The sequence below is a fragment of the Octodon degus genome, unplaced genomic scaffold, assembly GCF_000260255.1.
Source record: "Octodon degus isolate 3935 unplaced genomic scaffold, OctDeg1.0 scaffold00058, whole genome shotgun sequence".
Classification (NCBI taxonomy): domain Eukaryota; kingdom Metazoa; phylum Chordata; class Mammalia; order Rodentia; family Octodontidae; genus Octodon; species Octodon degus.
The window spans coordinates 10,139,324-10,159,571 of record NW_004524634.1 but is presented as its reverse complement, the minus strand read 5'-3'; the positions used below and the strand labels follow the sequence as shown (position 1 = coordinate 10,159,571).

Here is a 20,248-nt window from a genome sequence, read left to right as displayed (position 1 = left end):
AAAAAAGGATCAATAGCTCTTAGGAAAATCTCAACTCTCAAAGAATTGAAGGCACACACACACACAAATGGACAGATTTCTAAATAGGTATAAATTTTAAAAAACTAAATCAAGAAGTTATAAAACTCTAACCCAATTTCAGTGAAGGAAATTGAAAATGTAATAAAAAAATGAGCAATAATGAAAAGCTCAGGGCCTGATGGATTTAAAGGTGAATTGTACAAGAAATTTAGAGAAGATTTAATCCCAATTCCCCTCAAACTCTTCAATGAAATGGAAAAAGAAGTAATACTCCCAAAATAATTCCTGGAGGCAAGTATTATAGTGATACAAACACCAGAGAATGATTGAACCAAAAAAGAGAATTAGAGACAAATCTTACTCATGAACACAAAAGGAAAAATCCTTAATAAATTACTAGCAAATAGAATACAGCAAATCATTAAGAAAATTATACCCTACGACCAGGTAAAATTCATCCCTGGCATGCAAGGATGGTTCAACATATAAAAATCTATAAATGTAATACACTGTGTCAATAGAGCAGAAGCAAAAACTGGCATGATCATCTCAATAGAGGCAGAAAAGCCTTTTGACAAAGTAAACACTCACTCATGATGAAAGCCCTACAGAATATTTGAATAGATAGCTCAGTCTTATAAAAGCCACCTATGACAAGCCAACAGTCAACATAATTATAAATGGAGAAAAACTGAAAGCTTTTACTCTCAAAACAGGTATGAGACAGGAATGTCCACTGTTGATACTCCTATTCAATGTATTTCTGAATAATTAGCTAGAGATATTTGACAGGAGAGAAAATTAAAGAGAATAAGAATAGGCTAAGAAGAATTTAATCTGTCATTATTTGAAGATGATATGGTTCTCTACTTGGAAGACCCAAAAAACTCCATCAAGAGGATCATAGAATTAATAAATGAATTTAGCAGCATATCAAGATGCAAGGTCAACACTCCAATATCCATAGCATTCCTCTACATAGATAACCACTCATGGAGAGAGAAATTAGAGAATCAATACCTTTCACAATAGCATTCAAAAGTGAAATATTTAAGAATTAACATAATGAAGGAAGAAAAATATCTATAAAATGAAAATTACAACACTCTGAAAAAAGAAATTGAATAGGATTTCAGAAAATCAAAGGATATTCCTTGCTCCTGGATAGGAAGAACCAACATTGTGAGACTAAACATACACCCAAAATTCTTGTACAGATTTAATGTGATCCTTATCAAAATACCATTAACATAACTTACAGATCTAGAGAAAACATTCCTAAAATTTATTTTTAGAAAAGATCTAGAATAGGGCCAGCCTGATAGCTCAGCAGACTAAAGCACCTGCTTAGGCAGAGTGCAGCAGCTGGGGTTCGATCCCTGGGACTGCTGTGCCAGCTCCGCCCACAGGGCACACTGAGACAGCGATTCGCACTGGGTGTGCTGGAATGCAACTCTAACTCCAGCACTTGGGAGGCTGAAAACAGGAGAATGACTATGAGTCTGTTCTGTGTAGTGAGACCCTGTAGATCCTGTAGACCATGTCCTAAATAAAAAAAAAAGAAAAGAAAAGATCTAGCATAGCAAAAGCAATCCTGGGATATAAAGGCAAAGCAAGGAGGCATTATATTCCTTGACTTGAAATTGTATTACAAAACTACTATGATAAAATCAGTAAGGCATTGGCAAGGAAAACAGATTACAAGATGCAGATACAACTATGAACACACTAAACCATCATATTTTTGAAAAAGGGGCCAAACATGTTCACTAGAAGAAAGATAGCCTCTTTAATAAATACGTGCTGGAAATATTGGCTCTTCACATGCCAAAAGCTGAAACTAAACTGGATTTTACTGCCATTCACTAAACTAAAGTCAAAATGGATTAAAGATCTAAACATTAAATTAGAAACACTAAATCTACTGGAAGAGAAAGTAGGTGCAAATATTGAAGATATAGGGGTAGTCAGAGCATTTATGAACAAAAAACAAACTGCATGGGAAATACTGCAAAGAATCAACAACTGGAATCCCATCTTGAGAAATTCTTGCCTATCAATAGAAATTCCCAATAGAGTGAAAATGCCACCCACAAACTGTGAAAAAATTCTTAACCAACAATCACTTAGACAAACGCCTTCTATCTAGAATACATAAAGAACTAAAATATAAAAAAAGTTGGTCCCCCAAATCCCAAGGCACAATTGAGAATTAGCCATTTGAGCTGAATACACATTTGTCAGAGAAAGAAATGCAAGTGGCAGACAAATACATGAAAAACTGTTCCACAGTGCTGGCCATACAAGATATGAAAATTAAAGCAGCATTGAGATACCATCTTACCCCAGAAAGAATAGCTATCATAAAGAAATCATCTAATAACAAATATCCCAGAGACTGTACAGGAAAAGAAATCCTTCTCCACTGTTAGTGGGAATATAGACTGTTACATCCAGTGTGGAAATCAGTGCAGAGACACCTCAGAAAACTATGACTGGAAATCCCTTCAAACCAGCTATTTCCCTTCTGGGTACTATCCCAAAAGAACTTATAACATCATAAGATGGTGATATATGTGTTTACATGTTTATAGCAGCACAATTTATCATAGCCAAATCATGGAAACAACCAAAAGATCCATCACCTGAGGCATGAATGAAAAAGTTTTGGTAATTTTTATGCAATGGAATATTACTCAGCTATAAAGAAAGACAATCTTGATAACTGGATGCAACTAGAGTCTATACTCATAAGTTAAATAAAACAGACCCACATGTGTAAATATATTGTCTCTTTATAGTAAGAATCTAAAAGAATAGATAAAACCTGAAAGATACAATATAGTAATACAAAAGAAACTGAACTTAAGGTTTAAACAATGAAATGAGAGAAAGGAGAAAAGAGAAAAAAGGAAGGGGGAAAAACATGCAAGTGTATATACAAAACAGCTGAGATAATTGTTCTAATAATTTCAATCAATTTTTTTGAAAATAGCATTTAATATTTAGAACTTTCTCCTTTACTAACTATATGCTGATATCTATGATCTAATCAATTACATCGAGGACAACAATATGTAGTATAAACATGAGGGTTGAATGCCTCTCTTTTTGCTCTTCTAAATGTGTACTGTTTCCAATGTCTTCTTATCAATTATTTTTATGCTGTCTCTGAAATAAACTTAAAAAGCAAAAAAGACAACAGAAAAACTAAGGTTTCTTGAAAGCAAGTATTGATATCCAATTATTTCTTCAATCTTGCATATCTATTTCTGTTAATCTGAGCAACAAATTTGATGATAAAAATAGATAATATAAAATTGTTAATGAGCTTTCTTTTTTGAAGTTTTGTAACATATGTATTGCTGTATGTTGCTCTGTTTCTGACTTTCTGCTCTTTGTTACTGCTTTTGTTTCTACTCTTCAAAACAAAATAAAATTAAATTTAAAAAAAATTTATGCTACATATACAAAAAATATTTTTACGTAGTTTATTTGAAGATTCTCAAAATAGATCTTAAGAAACTATCTTAATTTATTTGAATCTATCTATTTTCTCAAAATATATAACTCACATGTTCTTTATCTACCAACCCTATCTAAAATTAATATCTGGGTGTCATGTTTCAAAAGTGAGTTTCATTTATAATAACTCTTTACTGAATGAAATTACTGCTACTCAATCTATTTTATGAATGTTTCATTAAATTTACATGACATTTTAAAATATCAATAAATGCAGGCTTCTAGCAATTTTAATTTTAATCTATACTTCAATTCAGAATTATACTTTAAAAACAGATTAAGTTTATTATTATTTGAATATTTTTATTTTCATAAACAGGCAATGAAATAATTATATGTTATATTCTTGAAAGTTATCCGCAGTGTATATGAAGAGGAAAGGACAAATTTGAAATTTAGTATCTATATATGTTATACATATATTAATATTTAATATTGTATCTTGATAAACATCTCAAATAGTATTATTTTAATCAATACAAATATATATATATATATATATCTTAAAAATGAATACACTACACTTACAAAATATAGCCTTTCTAAATGCATATTAAGATTCTGTCTCTCTTTCATACACACACTCACACACACACGCATCCACACAAACACACAAACACCCTACATACACAAAAGCATATCCCTAAAAATTGCATTTGTCACAAATAGTCAAACATTTCATATTTGAATAAGAGCAGTATTACAACTCTGAAGAATTGAGAAAACTTCATATCAAACTAGGATTTGAAACATGAAAGAGAAAAATCATCACAGGATCCCTTGTAAAATAACCGAAACCTCTTGATCTTTACTAGCTAAACTTTAAATATTTATAAGTGCATTTGCTTACTACACAATGATTACATTTATTGTGAACAGTTGTTCTCCATACATAACACATTTATTTTACTCCTACCCCTCTCACCCTCTCCTGTTCCTTCCAACTCTTGTTCCTCATCTCATTTGCAAAAGTTCTGATTCTGTTTAATTTCTCTTGATTTCTTTTCCATTTGCTTTCCCCCCTTTACCTTTCCAATCCTTCTATTTCTTGTATTTCCTCTGATTGAAACAAATGTCCCTAGTTTCCATTATCTATGTTTTTCTTGGTGTTTATTTACATATTGAGTCTCTCATTTAAGAGAATTTGTGAAATATTTAAACTTGCTTAACTCATTTATTTTGCTGAACATTATGGTCTTAAGGTGGTTCATTTATTTTCCAATGACTCAAATTTATTTTTCTTTATGGCAGAGTAAACGCTCCACTGTTCATAAGTACCACATATTCTTGATGCAATCATATCTGCATGGACATATAGGCCTTTTCCAAATTTAACTATTATGTATTTTGCCGTTATGAACATAAATGTCCATGTATCATTGTGATATAATGACTTCACTCTTTTGGAAGAACTTATAGAAGGGGAATAGCTGGGGGAAATGGAATTTCTACTTTTAGCATGCCGAGGAGTGGGCATAGTAGTTTGCATTTCCACCAACAATATAGCGGAGTTTCTTTTTTTTGCCAACACCTTGCCAGCATTTGTTATTATCTGCTATTTTAATTAGAGCTATTTATCTGAAATTAGATAGTGTTTCCATGTTTTTTAATTGAAATTCTATAATCAACAGTGCTATTGAACTTTTAAATATATTTATTGAACATTTGTGCATCTTTTGAGAGTTGTCTATTAATTTCAGTAATTCACTTACTAATTGAGTCTTTTATTGTGGTGATGGATAATTTTTGAGTTCTTTAAACAGTCTACATGTTAGTCCTTTATGCAAGGAGAGTCTGGCAAAATTTGTCCCATTCTGTAGATTGTCCCTTCACTCCTTCAGGGATTTCCTTTGCTGTGCATAATTACTTTTTTGTATAACTTCTTTTTATTTTTATATTTACAAAGAATAAAAAATAATTAAAAAATAGAAACAACGCAGAATTTCACTAAACAAAATGAAAGGAATTCAGTAACAATTGTTAGATTGCATACAATTGACCTCAAATTAGCTGTTCAGATTGCCAGCTAAGGCCTGCAAAATTGGTCAACATATATTATAAAAAGGAGGAGAGGCAGAAAAAAATTGAGCATTAACTGCCCCTTTCACTGAGTCAGTGGAAAATTTTGTCTATCCTGTGTGTGTAAAATTTATATTTATAATGTATATTTCATATATATATATATATATATTTCTTCTCTTCCTTCTTTTTTTCTTTAGTCTTTTCTCTCATCCACATTGTTCTTTCACTTTGAGCAGTTTGTTTTGCTTTCACAGTTATCTATTGTACTTTTAGATTTTATTTACTCTTTTAGGTTCTATTTGTTCTAGAATCCATTTACCTATTAAAGCCGTGTGCTTACCTTTTTTTATAGATGAGTATAAAAATACTATTGTGTAAAAATACCATATCATTTTTAGCCATTCCTCAACTGATGAACATTTGGACAGTTTCCAAGGTTTAGCTATGACTAATTGAACTGCTATAAACATGTATGCACCGATATCACTGCTGTTACAGTGATTTGTGTCTAGTTGTCCCTCTACAGCCTCATACAACTCATGGTGCAGCTTCATGGGTTGTGATTGACTCTTGAAGCCATGCTGAGATTATGGGTGTGAGTGCCCTGGGTCAGATGCTCCACATTACAGCATAAGGAGGGGAGAGAGGCTAGCTAGCTCCATGGGATGTGGCCACACCCTTTATTCTTTTTTGCTCTTTGCTGTTATCATGAGTAGCTGCTCTCCAAGCCATGTGCCACTCTGCCTTGGAACTAGCTGAGTATGCACTGAAACTTCCACTGGGTGCAAGCTACATAAGCCTTTCCTTCCTTGATTTGGGGTATCAGGTATTTGTCCCAACAATGAGAGAAGAATAACAGACAACTGTGGTATCTTGTTTTCAGTTATTCTGGAAAAATACCCCGAAGGAGAATAACTGGATCGAATGGAACCTCTAATCCTAGTTTTCTGAAGAATTTGTACAGTGATTTCCATGGTGGTCTTACCAGTTTACATTTCCACTAACAGTGGAGAAGAGTTCCTTTTCCCCACAGTGAGAGTTGTTTTAACTTGCATTTCTCAAATTACCAGTTATATTGAACATTTTGAATATATCTATTTGCCATTTTTATTTCTTCACCTGTATATTCTTCTCAGATGCACATTTTGCATTGGGTCTTTGAGATTTGGGGGCTTGATTTTTAAATTATTTGTATTTTCTTTTCTTTTTTTCCATTTATATACTTGGGGCTCACTATGAGCTTGGACTCCCCAGCACTTGGATTACAGGCATTCACCACCATGCCCAGACTTGGTCAAGGCTTAGCATGCATGGGAGCAGGGTCAGTGTGGCACGCAGGACCAGGGATTGAACCCTTGTCCCTGCACTTGCCGAAGCAGGTGGTTTAGCCAACTGAGCTCTCTCGCTGGCCTGCTATTCTTTATATTTTCTATACAGAAACTCTTTGTCTGAGGGACTGTGAGCTAACTTTTCCCCAATTTGTGAGTTTTCTTTTTTACTCTTTTGGTGATTTGACATGCAGAAACTTATCAAGCAGATGGGATTCCAGTTGATGAGTCTTTAACGTTTTTCTTCTGCAGTTTGGTTGTAGTTCAGGAAATCTCTTCCTACCTGTGTGTTCCAAGATTTATACATACTTTCTCCTCCAGCAGATTTAGTGTTTCTGCTTTCATATCTAAATCTTTTATCCATTTTGACTTGACTTTAGTGCATGGTGAAGGACTGAATCTAACTTTAGCCTTTGGCATGTATAAAGCCAGTTTTTCTAGCACAACTTATTGAAAAGTTTAATTTTCTTCCTGTGAACATGTTTGTCCCCTTTGTCAAAGATAAGTTGTCTGATTGCATTTTAGTTGTATTTGCATCTTCTAATGCATTCCAATATTTTCTTTCTCTCTCTCTCTCTCTCTCTCTCTCTCTCTCTCTCTCTCCCTCCCTCCCTCTTTCTTTCTTTTTTGGCCAGTACCTTGCTCATTGGAGAAAACTTGAGAAAGAACTTGAATACATTTATGTCTTCAAAACTTTTACCTATTTCATATTCCAGTAGTTTAAGTGTTTCTGTTTTTAGACCTTTGATTCATTTTAATTTTGTGTAAGATACATGAGTCTAAATTCATTCTTCTACATGTGGAATTTGAACTTTTTCCTGGACTATTCCTAAAAAGGCTATTTTTCCACCACTGTATATTTTGGGGCCTACATCACAGAACAAGAAGCTAAATGCATCTGGGATTGCTTCTGCTTCCCTATCCTGCTCCACTAATTCACATGTCTGTTTTTAATTTTTTATATTAATTTTATTCAGAACGAAGAAGCAATGAGACAGTTTCAAAACAGATTAGTAGGACAGTTACAATAATTAATACATTGCATATTGTCTTTGTAGTAGTTATTCATAGTACAAGATGCAGACATGATATCTTGTCTAAACACTATTAGTTCAGAACTTTCTTCTCATTGAACTAAGAGAAAGTAGCTGTATATCTATGCTAACTATTTTTTACACATAGATATACATATTTTTTTCACTACAAAATGGTCCTTCATTTATATCACCTTTTTTGATTTACTTTTGTCAGAGATGGGTATTCCATTGTCATTCATATATTGTAAGTGCATGAATTCAGCAAATAATCCAATATCCAGTAGTCTATAATAGTAGTGGGTTATGCGCATGACTGACAATATCAGAAGTTGTTGACGTAAGCCTTTTACAGCTCAGCATATTAATATGGCTTTAAAAAACATGTATTTTTTTCCAGTATCATGCAGGTTTTAATCATAGAAGCTTTGCAATGTAACTTCAAATCTGAAGTTGTGATACTTCCTGTTTAGTGTTGTAACTTAGGATTTCTTTCTTTGGTATAAGTCTCTTCTTCCAAGTCAATTAAAATGTCTGATCTAGATGCATGAGGAACTTTAAAAAAAATTAAAAGAAAACAAAAATAATTGACAAGAACAAAGTAAAAACAAAGCAACACAAAACAATAAAAATGATACAAAATTTTGAAAGAAGATAGGAATTTTATTAGTGTCCTGACTGGGATTGCATTAAATCTGTATACCAATTGTGGAATTATAGCCATAATGATTATGTGAGTTCTGCCTTTCCAGCCCCATCGGATGTGGGACCATTTTCTAATGTCCTCTTTGCCTTTTGTAGAATTATGCAGTTTTTGTTTTAGATGATCTTTCACTTCCTTGATGAAGTAAATCACTAGGTATTTCATTTTTCTTTGTGTTTTTGTGACTAGCATTATTTTCAGTATGTTTCTCCTCATGAGTACTTTGTTAGTGTGAATAAAAGTACTATTCATTTCTTATATGTTGAATTTGTATGCTTCTATAATCGTGGATTAGGTTATTAATGTTAGGAGTAGGTACATAGACAATTTTTGAATTTTGTAAGTAAAACATCATGCATTCTGCTAATAATGTTAACTTGACTTTCTGTTCTATTCATATACCTTTTATTTCTTTCTCTTGATTGATTGCTTCTATGATTTAAGGACTATGTTGTGCAGGAGTGGTGGAAATAGGTTTATCATAAGTGGCTTTTATTAGATTGTAATAAAATTGTTCTGGTAATTCATATTTGTGTGTCATTTTCGTAATTCATATGTATTTACGAATCTTCTTTTCTCCTGAATTCTGCAATTATTTGATGTACAAGTTTGATTAGTAGTTGCTAATAATCTGGATTTTATGGGGTTCCACTTGTGATTTTATATCTGCTATTTCTATTTTCATTGATTTATATCATTTCTTTATTTTTGTGAATAATATTGGCTAAGGTTTTGTCTATTTCATTTACTATTGCAAAGGATCAAGTCTTTAATTTGTTTTTAATTTTGGAAAACTTTCATCTGTTATTATAGTTCCTTTCTTGTTTCACCTCAATTAACTAACATACTCTTGAATAATCAATGGGTCACAGAAGAAATCAAGGAAGAAATCAAACCACTCTGAGAAGCAAATGATAATGCTGATACTGCAAACCATAATTATGAGACTTGGCAAAAGCAGTTCTGAAGGTGAATTTATTACTGTGCATGCTTGCATCCAGAACAACAACAATACTACAAATGGAGCAAAACAAAACTACAACACCAAAATAAATACTGGGCTCATCTAAATAAACTAGTGATTGCATGTCAAGGAGCTAGGAAAACAGGAACAACTGAGGAGACGTTTCCCAAAGCTTAACTATTTTATAAAATTGAACTGTAGGGGGCTGGGGAGATAGCTCAGCAGTCTAAGCATCTGCTTGGCAAGCACAAGGACCTGAGGTCAATCCCTGGTTCCGAAAAAAAAAAAAAAAGATTGAACTCTAATGAACACTCCAAGGCCACAAAGAGCTAAGAGTTCATGGATAGGAAAGAAAAGACATCAGAGTCACAAATTCTTAAAATGACATCTAAGCATGGGGACGGCAGCCACTCTAACCTGTGGCTGTCACATTTCCTACGGAGAATAAACTTTAGGCTCATGATAATACATTCAAATTCATAAAAGCATAAATTGGGTAAGAGAACCAAGTGAATTGTATCTGGTACAAGTAGAGGTGTGGAGTGATTGCAAATCCATGAGTGAATTCATGTTATTTATCAATGAAATAGCTAACCTTGCTACTCATTGCAGCATCTCATATAGCATGCATAAGCTAAAGAAAGGGGAATAAGCCACAATTTTTGATAAATCTTTGGCTTTTCCTCAACTAGCTTTATTCTTAAGCAACTGAGATATACAATATGATTTGCATCTCATATGCATTTTTCTATTTTTGAGAGTGAATAAAGCACTTAGTTGAATATCAAATAAAATTAGAACATATATAGGTATATGTAAGTACGTATATATGATAGGTCAGGATTCAAAGTTTCCCAGGCACCTTACTGCATGCACTGTCCCTCTTGGTTTTCCAGGCACACTGCCTCCAAATTCTCTCCCCCCTTGGCCCCACACAGAGCCAAACACGAAATCAAAGAACAGGTTCACCTGACTTTAACCTGGGCAAGCAATCACAAAACTCTCCTTTGTTAACATTAAGGGTCCCCCACAGACCAGATATCCCTGTCAAGATTAGCTCTTCCTCAACTGTTCCAGCCAGTGATCACCCTCCCTAAAAGACACTACAAAGTCTCCTCTCCCCTCTTTATTCAGTGCTTTCTCGGTGCACTAGATGACTAGCCTGCTTGATTTCCCCCAATGAATCCTCTACTAACGTCAGAATACCTGGACTTGTTGATTGCATGGGTTCCTATCTAACATTTGGTGTTGAAAACCCAGGAGGGATGCCAAGGCTTCAGCCAGTCCCTCCCAACCAGGGCCTTGCCCCAGTCTGCCACCAGCTCTTCTGAGTGGACCACAAGTCTTGTACCTCCCTTGCTAACCTAACCACCCACGACATCAAAAACTGTGAGCATTTCCTCATCACTCATTCAATTCATCTTAAAACCTAAACCTCTCCATTGCCCAGCTTGTTGGGAAAATAAGACAAAGAGGACCATTTCTCCCTGGGGACTTGTGGCCTATGGTCAATTCTTTCTTTCAACTTATCAATGAAGAATGTCTCCAACTTTATCCCAGATGACATCACTTTCTGTACTTTAATTTTTTTCTTTTCTTTTATTCATCTTGAAGATAATGTAATCCTTGGGGGACTTGCTCACCTCTTCCTCCATTCCTCTCCCCTGTGACTCCTTCAACTCATACCTGAGATGGATAGCTTCTGAATTCCATGCAATGTATTAAGTAATATAACTGCCCAACTAACCTGTTTTAAAACTGTCTCATTGCTATTTCTTTCTCAATAAAATTAATAAAAAAATGAAAGAAATGAATTCCTTCAGGGTTCCTTCTAGAATTTCTCTGACACTAACATCCTCTTCTGGTCTTTTGTTTTCTGTTTCATCTTGATTTTACCCTGAGTATGACGATCTCTACTCTGGATGGCTTGTCTACACCTCTGGCCCTACTCTACAAAGTCATGCCAACAAGCTGAGCCACTCCTTCCCTCTACTTAGCCTCCTCTCTAACTGGGGATGTCTGCTTGGAGGGCTTTAGCTCTACTTCCATTTTGGGACTATCACAACAAGATCATTGTCCTCAGTCTCCTATCACTCACCCTCCACACCATTTTCTCGCCATTGCAGGGAATTTTTCTTCAATATCCTCTCAAAGCTATTCTTCTATGGGCCAGGGAGATGACTTAGTAGAGTAAGTGTTTGCCTGGCAAGCATAGGTCCTGGGTTCAATCCCGAATACTGGAAAAAACAATAACAAAAACAAAAAACCTATTCTTCTGACCTACACTGTCTTAAGTCTGTCCTTCGGAGCCCCTTAGACTTCTCTGACCTCAAAGTCAAATGTCTAATTTTTCTCTGCCAAACAGCCTGGCCACAATACAAGATGGACAATGAGACTGTCACTCCCCACCCCCAAGAACTCTGAGTTATAAGACCTTAATTATGTTACCTTGATTTAGCTAACCTTTGATGCCTCAAGGGTAAATAGTCCAAGGTCCCCTATGCTGCTCTCCTCTCCCTCTGAAATCACCTATCTTGAAGCGCTCAACAGATCCTCTTAGCCCCTAGCAAGCGCCTCCCCACTTTACCACTTGAAGGGCAGGGTGTGAGGCTCCTGCAGGCTCAGCCCCCGAGTCCTGAGCCCTCTGTCAATCTACCAAGCTGCTCTCCTCTGGAACCTGCCTATTTGCTGCTACCAGCCTGCATCCAACACCAGTCCAGGTGAGCTGAGTCCCACAAAGATTTCTAGTCCTAGATTGAGGGGAAGCTGCCTCCACAGTCCTTGGCAGAGGGCTACTACCCTTGTGTCCTGCTAAGAATGAGTGGCTTCCCCTCCCAGTTCCAAAATTGTTGGGCCATGTCCTTTACTCACCACCTCCTTCCAGTTACAGAAAACAGCTAATAACACATTTTCCCCCCAACAGCGTGTGCCCCTCCCTCTGCTATCCAGTTGAATGCAGGATAACGCCCATTCATCCTTCCTTTCCCAGTTGGGCCTGATGCTTACTCTCACTCCCCCTTGCTCCTCAGCGACCTTGGCAGTCAACCTCCTGTTAGAGCCCCAACAAAGAGACTTTAAGTCACAGCTTCCCACCACTCCCTTTACAGCCTTCTTGCCAGCTTTCAAGTCCAGGTCTTGTGAGTTGTCAGTGCTCCTCTATTGTGATGTGCCTAATTCTCATACTCTGCTGAGTTTGCTTACTCCTACTCAAACTGTATAACTATAAATAAGAGGTTTATACATTTTTCAAATTCTTCTTATTAAAGATCTCTGCTAATTGACCTACAAACATTCTGACTAGTCTCTCATAGTTACAAACTTGAACAGGTCATCATAATTTAACCTGGCCAGAAATATATTTGAGTATACTCTGATTTTGTAAAAGCACTAATGTATGTCATGTATGTTTATATGTTGTTCTGTCAACAGCTGTTCCTCTTTTTTTTTTTTTTTTTTTTTTTTTTTTTGAGTTCTAAAAATATAGATTTAAGGGCTGGAGAGATAGCTCAGTTAAATAAGTGCTTACCTGGCAAGCACAAGGTCTTGAGTTCAATCTCCAGTACCACCAATAAATAAATAAATAAATAAATAAACAAATAAATAATAAAAATATAGACTTAAAAGTCTGCTTTGCCCTCAGTTACCAGCTGGCCTAAATAATATCAAAATTAATTCATAATTAAACAAAAATCATTAAAATGGGAAGATATTGTTGGACAGTATTCTTGATTGGTGGATACAGGATGGACAACCTTTGTTCACCAATGGAGACCCCAAAAGTCTCCTCAGAAGACCCCCCTAATAACTTGGTAGGAGCAATAAAATTAAAATAAGGTTTTCTCATAAATATTGCTACTTTAAATATATTCATGCCTTTTTCTTGTGCTCCAGATATTTATAATAAGAGGTTCATGTCAAGCCAACATGAGGTCATCAGTTAAATGATAAATTTCTCCTCATCTGTTATGACTGTTAAGTGAAACTACTGCATATAACTGCTGATATCAAATGTTCTCTGTCTGTTAACATTATACAAGAATTTCACGGCTAAAATATCTGTGGTTGATAAGAAGTAACAGTTCTCTGGTCACACTTTCTATTTCAAAGTGTTTGATAATCAAGTATATTGCTCTCCAGAAAAGAAAAAAAAAAAAAAAAAAAAAACACAACTAATAGCTAATAATAACAACTAATTCCTATTTTGTATCCTGATTTGCTCATGAGATTCATGCCAAGCTAAAAAGACAAGTCTTGGCCCTCAAACCTCACAAGGAAACTTACTTAACCTGACTTTCCCTGTCTTCAATAATAGAGACCAAAATTAACCATACACGAGTGACAACTTTTGGCTGTGGCACTTAGGACTCCCATTACAGTAGGACCTTAACAAGGTGGTGCTGAGCCTAAACACTGCTGCCACCTGAGCTCTTCCTGCAAGGGGGGCAAAGAAGGACATCGGGCACGAGCCAACTTGTAAACTTGGTTCTACCTACAAACTCAAGGGCCACTGGACATGCAACTGCCCTGTCCACCAGAGAGCAGGTAAGTCATCCAATTCCTTGCCCTCACAGGAAAACTCACTACAGCCAGATCCATCGGTGCTTGATCTGCTTGGTGTTGCTGCTGAAGAGGAACAACAGAACTTGAGGTCCGTGACCCATATCAAAGTATCTTTGTCACAGTCCCAAGTCTCACTGGACAACTCAGATTAAAAACAAAAACCAAAACCACATTTTTTCATGGTGACACGGACACCACATATAGTATTCTTACTGAGTTCAAAAGTTTCTATATTAGATCTATAGTCTCCACAGTGAGTATTGATGACCGACCTACATGACAGCTTCAGATAGGCTCATTCCTGCTCACTCCAGATACTGTTCTTCACTCATAATGTCCTTATAAATCCAACATACTCCATACTCTCATGGGGGGAGACTTCCTCCAAAAGTTCTATGTCTCTCTCACCTGTCTTCCCACAGTGCTTGTCCTATAAACCTACCCTCAATGCTTAGCCAGCTCCTCCCTCCTCCTTCTCTTGGCACTCTGAGACACTTCCAGTCCCACTTGTGCCACATATGCTATCCACATACTCTGAAACATTTCCAGTCTCACTGATACCACATATGCTATCCCTACACTGATGTACCTCAGAGATCCCATGGCCTTTCCCTCCATTTCCCAATACTCAGTAGCCCCCAAAGGTCCGAGGGGACTCAAGCCCATCATTTGCCATCTCCTTACTCCTCCCCTTCAACATGGTCATCATAAAATGACACATTCAGATCATAGACTCCCTTCTTGCTTCTACCCAGACCACCAACCTCCCCTCCTCTCACAATCTCACTTGTTCAACACACCTCCAGACAAGCAACACAAAATAGACACACAGTTGTTCTACATAGAACTCTGTCTTCCTTTGCCTCACTCACCTTCTAGGGCCCCTCGTGGGGCTTGCTATTATGTTCATGATAACCTTCTGCTTCATTTCTCACATCATCAATACTGTCAGCAGATTAATAACCCAAAATTTTTAACCAAATACTTCCCTCAGATTACTCCTATCAGGTTTTATCAAACATGACCCCTCCAATGACGACAGCTCCTCACCCTGATCTCCAGACTCATGGCCCCATGATGTCTCTGTTCAGCAGGAAATATCTAGATGATTTTTTTCACCCCTTTTCTTTCAAATAGAGTCTGGGATAATAGGTCAGGATTCAAAGTTTCCCAGGCACCTTACCGTGTACACTGTCCCTCTAGGTTTTCCAGGCACCCTGTCTCCAAATTCTCTCCCCCTTGGCCCCACACAGAGCCAAACCCAAAATCAAAGAACTGGTCCACCTGACTTTAACCTGGGCAAGCAACCACAAAACTCTCCTTTGTTAACATTAAGGGTCCCCCACAGACCAGATATCCTTGCCAAGATTAGTTCTCCCTCAGCTGTTCCAGCCAGGAATCACCCTCCCTAAAAGATCCTATAAAGTCTTCTGTCGCCTCTTTATTCACTGCTATCTTGGTCTGCTAAACAGTCAGCCTGCTTGCCCCCCCCCAAAAAAAAAAAATCTACTCATGTCAGAATACCTGGCCTGGTTTATTGTGTGGGGTTATACCTAGCAATATATATTCCTGATGAAAATCTCTGTAAAGTAACACAATGAAAATTTAATCTCTGAAATTCCCAGTGACAGGTAAACACCTCTCCATTTAGAAGTGTAGGAAGCAATATAGAATAGCATTATTAAGAAACACATATGATCAATTAAGGTAACTTTTCATGTGATTGATCTTAGCTTTCTATTCACACAGCTTTATTCACTTTAAACACACTCAATTAATATCTCAGTGTTTTCAGGTCAGTAGTCTAACCTGGTTTTTCTACATTCTTTTTCAGTCCCAAGAGGAGTTTTGTTGCCCCTAGTGTAAGAACCTGAAAGAGTAAATGAAATCCAAAAGTTACAATAGACACTGTGAAAGGGAAAGAAACTGTTTAAAGGCAAAGCACAGCTGGGGGGAGGGAAAGACAAAAAAAAGAAAGAAGGAAGGGAAAAATACATAGATACATACATGAGATAGATTGGATACTTGTACTGCTAATTTCTACTGCTATATTTAAAGGAACAGTTAATGCTTAAACATTTTTCTCTTCTTTTTAATTTTTTGATCAATGTTTCTTGCTTACATCTTGTCATCTGAGCACCTGATTTGTAGACAACAATATGCAATTAACAACCCTTGTGGAATTCCTATCAGTCTGTTCAGTGAAACTCTGTATCATTTCTTTTTCTTTTTCTTTCCTTTTTCTTTCTGTTTTTGTTTTTGTTTTTGCAGAGCCAGGATTGAACTCAGGTCCTTGTGCTTGCCAGGCAAGTGCTTATTCAACTGAGCTATCTCCCCGGCCACACTACCATGAATTATGCAGTTCAGTTTCCCACATTTGGGGAAATCACAGAGGTCAACCAATCCACAGTGTAATGAATAAGTCACGCCCTGGGAAAACCACCTTCATGATCATGGTATCTTCCCTTCCAGGTAAGTATTGTATCATTTCTAATATTTCTTTTACTGTTTTTTAAAATGTATTTATTACAGGTTCTACAGGGTTTCATTACATAGATTGGATTCATAGTGATTCTCCTGTTTTCAGCCTCCCAAGCTCTGGGATTACAGGCTCATACCCAATGCAAATCACTATTTCAGAGCACCCCAGGGATGGGGAAAGCACGGCATGCTGGGAATGGAACCCAGGCTACTCTGCTCTGTCTAAGCAGGTGCTTTATTCTACTGAGCTATCTGGCTAGCCATTCTTTTACTTTTTGCTGTCAAAACAAAGCAAAAAGAGAGAGAGAGAGAGAGAGAGAGAGAGAGAGAGAGAGAGAGAGAGAGAGAAAGAAATCTCCACTAAACTACACTATATGAGGCTATGGAAAATAGTTAACTTTCATCACCATTAAAAGGTTGTCAAAATTTAGGCCCTGAAGTTGTATACCTGAGTCCTCTTTCCCTGCCAGTAGTAACTCAAAGTCATTCTCTTTGCAATCCTGCTGATTTTAATCTTTGTCATTTATTCCCATCCCTACTTCCAGAAAATACTGGCTTAATATGTTCTCATGGGATGGGGAGACAGGTTGATGGCCCAAGCACCAGACTGGAAAGCCCAAGGACCCAGGTTTGATCCCTGATGCTACATGTCACGCTGGCCCAGGATGTCTGGGAGCACTGTGCAGTCCTGGAACTGGGGGTGATGGTGCACCCTGTAATCCCAGCACTGGAGAGGTTGAAGCAGGATCAGTATGAATCTGAACTGCATAGAAAGACCCTGATCAAAAATTAAAAAAGGATCTCATGATTAGAAATGATGAGATTGGCCTCACAAGAAAGTCATCCTCCACTCAATTGCATGTTCCTTTGTCCAATTGGAATTCACTTAGAATGCAAAAGTTGTATGATAAAAATATTAACAATCTAAGAAAGATTCAACCAGTAAGTAAAGCATAAAATCCTTCTTGGCGTGGAAGCTTCTGTAACCCCAAAAGATGTACACTCATGAAACTGACTGGTAAGTGGACAAACTCCTCACCTTTCTCTAATGTTAAGTAAGCATTGTGAAAATTTTATGGTGATCACAAGGATTATGCCACTCTGAGCTTGAATTTTCAAACCATTCTTCCAGGGTGTGTGTGTGTGTGTGTGTGTGTGTGTGTGTGTGTGTGTGTGGTGTGTGCTGAAGGAAAGTTGTAAATGAAACTGTTTCAAAAGGAGGTAGATGTAACATGGACTGGTGTTAAGTGTACACTGAGGATGCCTTTGTAATTGAATTGTTGTACAGAAAATTGCAAACTGGCTTGGTACACACACCAATTGACAGCCTAATTTTAAGTGTTCTTGTAACAAGTCACTAAGTTCTCATCAATTACAGCAGCTGAACTTCAGCCAATTGTAGATGGTGATATGAGATAAATAAAGCAAAACCTGTCACCAATTCAGTCTGTCTTCTGTCCCTAAAAGTTGCTTGGGTGACGGCAGACTGGAAGTTCTTTACATGTGTTTTTTTTTTTTTTTTTTAAAGAAAGATACCTTTTAATATTTTCAAATACATAATCCACATAAATAATGACAGTTTATGTATGTTCTGATGCATTAACTGAGTATAACCAAAGTAAAATTCTAAGCTTATTTCTCTGTGCAATGATGTAATGAAAGCTGATGAGGAAGAACATCATGCTTGCTTCTATAGAAACACAGCGCTTGGCCTCCCCACTCTATCTTGGCAGAGGAACAGCAAATAACTACGCATTCACATCTTCACATTATTGCCACAGTTACATCCATCACATGCATTCAACATGAATGTACCTTTTTTCTAGTTCCTTCATATTCTCCTTCTTCCTCTTCCTCTTCTTCTTCCTCTTCACTACTTTCTGCCTCTTGGTCTGTGTTTGAATCACTGTCTCCTTCATCAAATACTTCTTTCTTAATAGCTTTGTACTTTTCTTCATTCTCCATAAAATTAGGATCCATCTTGAACACATTGAGAACGTCCTCTGGATAGTAGTCATCCTCCAAGGGGAGCATATGAGTGAACTGATTGTCTTCTTCAATGAGGTCAAGTCCTTTCAGGATGACTGGGTGGTCCTTGAATCCATCCTTCCATACAGCAAACATCACTTCAATCATATACTGAACTCTTTGTCAATTTCAGATTCATGCAGAATGTTTCGAAGGCGTTCAAAATTGCATTGATTCCTCTTGGGGACACCTGTGTTAATTTGAGGCCACATTCCTTAAGAAAACCAATAGCAACTTCAACACTGTCATCTGTGGGTCTTTCCAAGAGCAAAGTGAGCATTTCTCAGCACAGAACTTCATGCGCCACATTTTGGTTAATGAGATGTGCTACAAATTTTGAAGCAGTCAGACAAAGTTGCTTATCATTTCTTCGATAGCCTTTTCGAAAATTAAGAATTAACCTCTTGAGGATTAACTCCCCAATTTGTGGAAACTTTGAGTTGATAATCACCACTAAGGCTGCATAGAAGTGTGTGAAGATGGGCGATGCACTCTGGGCTTGTAACAGATCTGGACAGCAGTCCTCTTCCTCTGACTATATTTTCTTGAAGAAGCTCTTGGATAATAATACTTATGTTGGAAATATTGACTTTGTTGATAAGACAATTGATTGACTTCTTTAAGGCCTCCCAGCTCATCCTCTGGGATGCTAAGCTGTTTTTATCTGTAATCTGCTCCTGCATCATCCTGAGTTTGGCAGGAGGAATGTACGCTCCACCGGTGCGGGTAAGGAGCGGGTCCAGCTCGTCTTTCTTCTTCTTTGCAGCAGACTCATCGTGAGTTGAACCCTGATGTGCTGAGGCATATGGGCTCCTCCTCCCTGGAGATAGGGATTCCCGGGACCTCTTCTTCTCCATCTCTCTCTCTCACTCTGCGTTTCTCTCGGTCCCTGCTTTGGGAATCCACACCATCATAAGAATGTCCTCTTTTTGAGTGTTCATAGTCTGACCTGCTGTAATCACAGTGATCTCTGTCTTGGGGGGACCGTTCTCATCTGTATATCTGTCTTCAGCGGAAGAGGTCCTCTGATAAGAGTTATAGTTTTCTCTTCTGTCATGACCAGAAGAATGTCTGATCTGTGCCACGCTACTTTTCATTTTCTGCTGCCAGTTGATCTGTTAAGTCAGAACTCAAGTTGGTCCAAGTTACAAGTACTTAGTGGTCTGAATTCCTTGAAGGTTTACTTTTTCTATCTACAAACACTAAAGCTCTACTGCGCCGCCATTACACCGGAAGTCTACATCTGTTTTTATATCTGAGAGATGCCGGATTCTAGTTTGTTGAATAAAATCCAATTAAATTTTTATATTCAACTTGTAATTTGACTTTTCATCATTATAATTCTCATCTTTAAAGAGGAACATGGAGACCCAGCCCAGGCCCAGTGCATGAGTGAGAACTTCCACCATGCTTTTGGGATCCCTCCAGACCTGGCACAGACCCGATGTGTGTGTGGGTGAGCTTCTGCTCTCCTGCACCTAGAAGATCCTTCTGGACCCAGCCCAGGCCCATCATGTGAGGAAGACCTTTTGCCATGCTCTAGGGACCCTCCAGCCCCAAGCCTAGGCCTGTATGACAGGAC

At 37.2% G+C, this 20,248-nt stretch overlaps 1 non-coding gene and 1 pseudogene across 1 annotated transcript; both read right to left on the bottom strand.

Moving 5' to 3' along the window:
• Positions 1-16,474: 16,474 nt before the first annotated feature.
• Positions 16,475-16,637, bottom strand: LOC111817486. The gene has a single exon (XR_002821673.1). It is a non-coding gene; the product is annotated as a U1 spliceosomal RNA (small nuclear RNA).
• A 1,801-nt stretch (positions 16,638-18,438) lies between these two features.
• Positions 18,439-19,763, bottom strand: LOC101578785 (annotated as a pseudogene).
• Between the last annotated feature and the right edge of the window lie 485 nt (positions 19,764-20,248).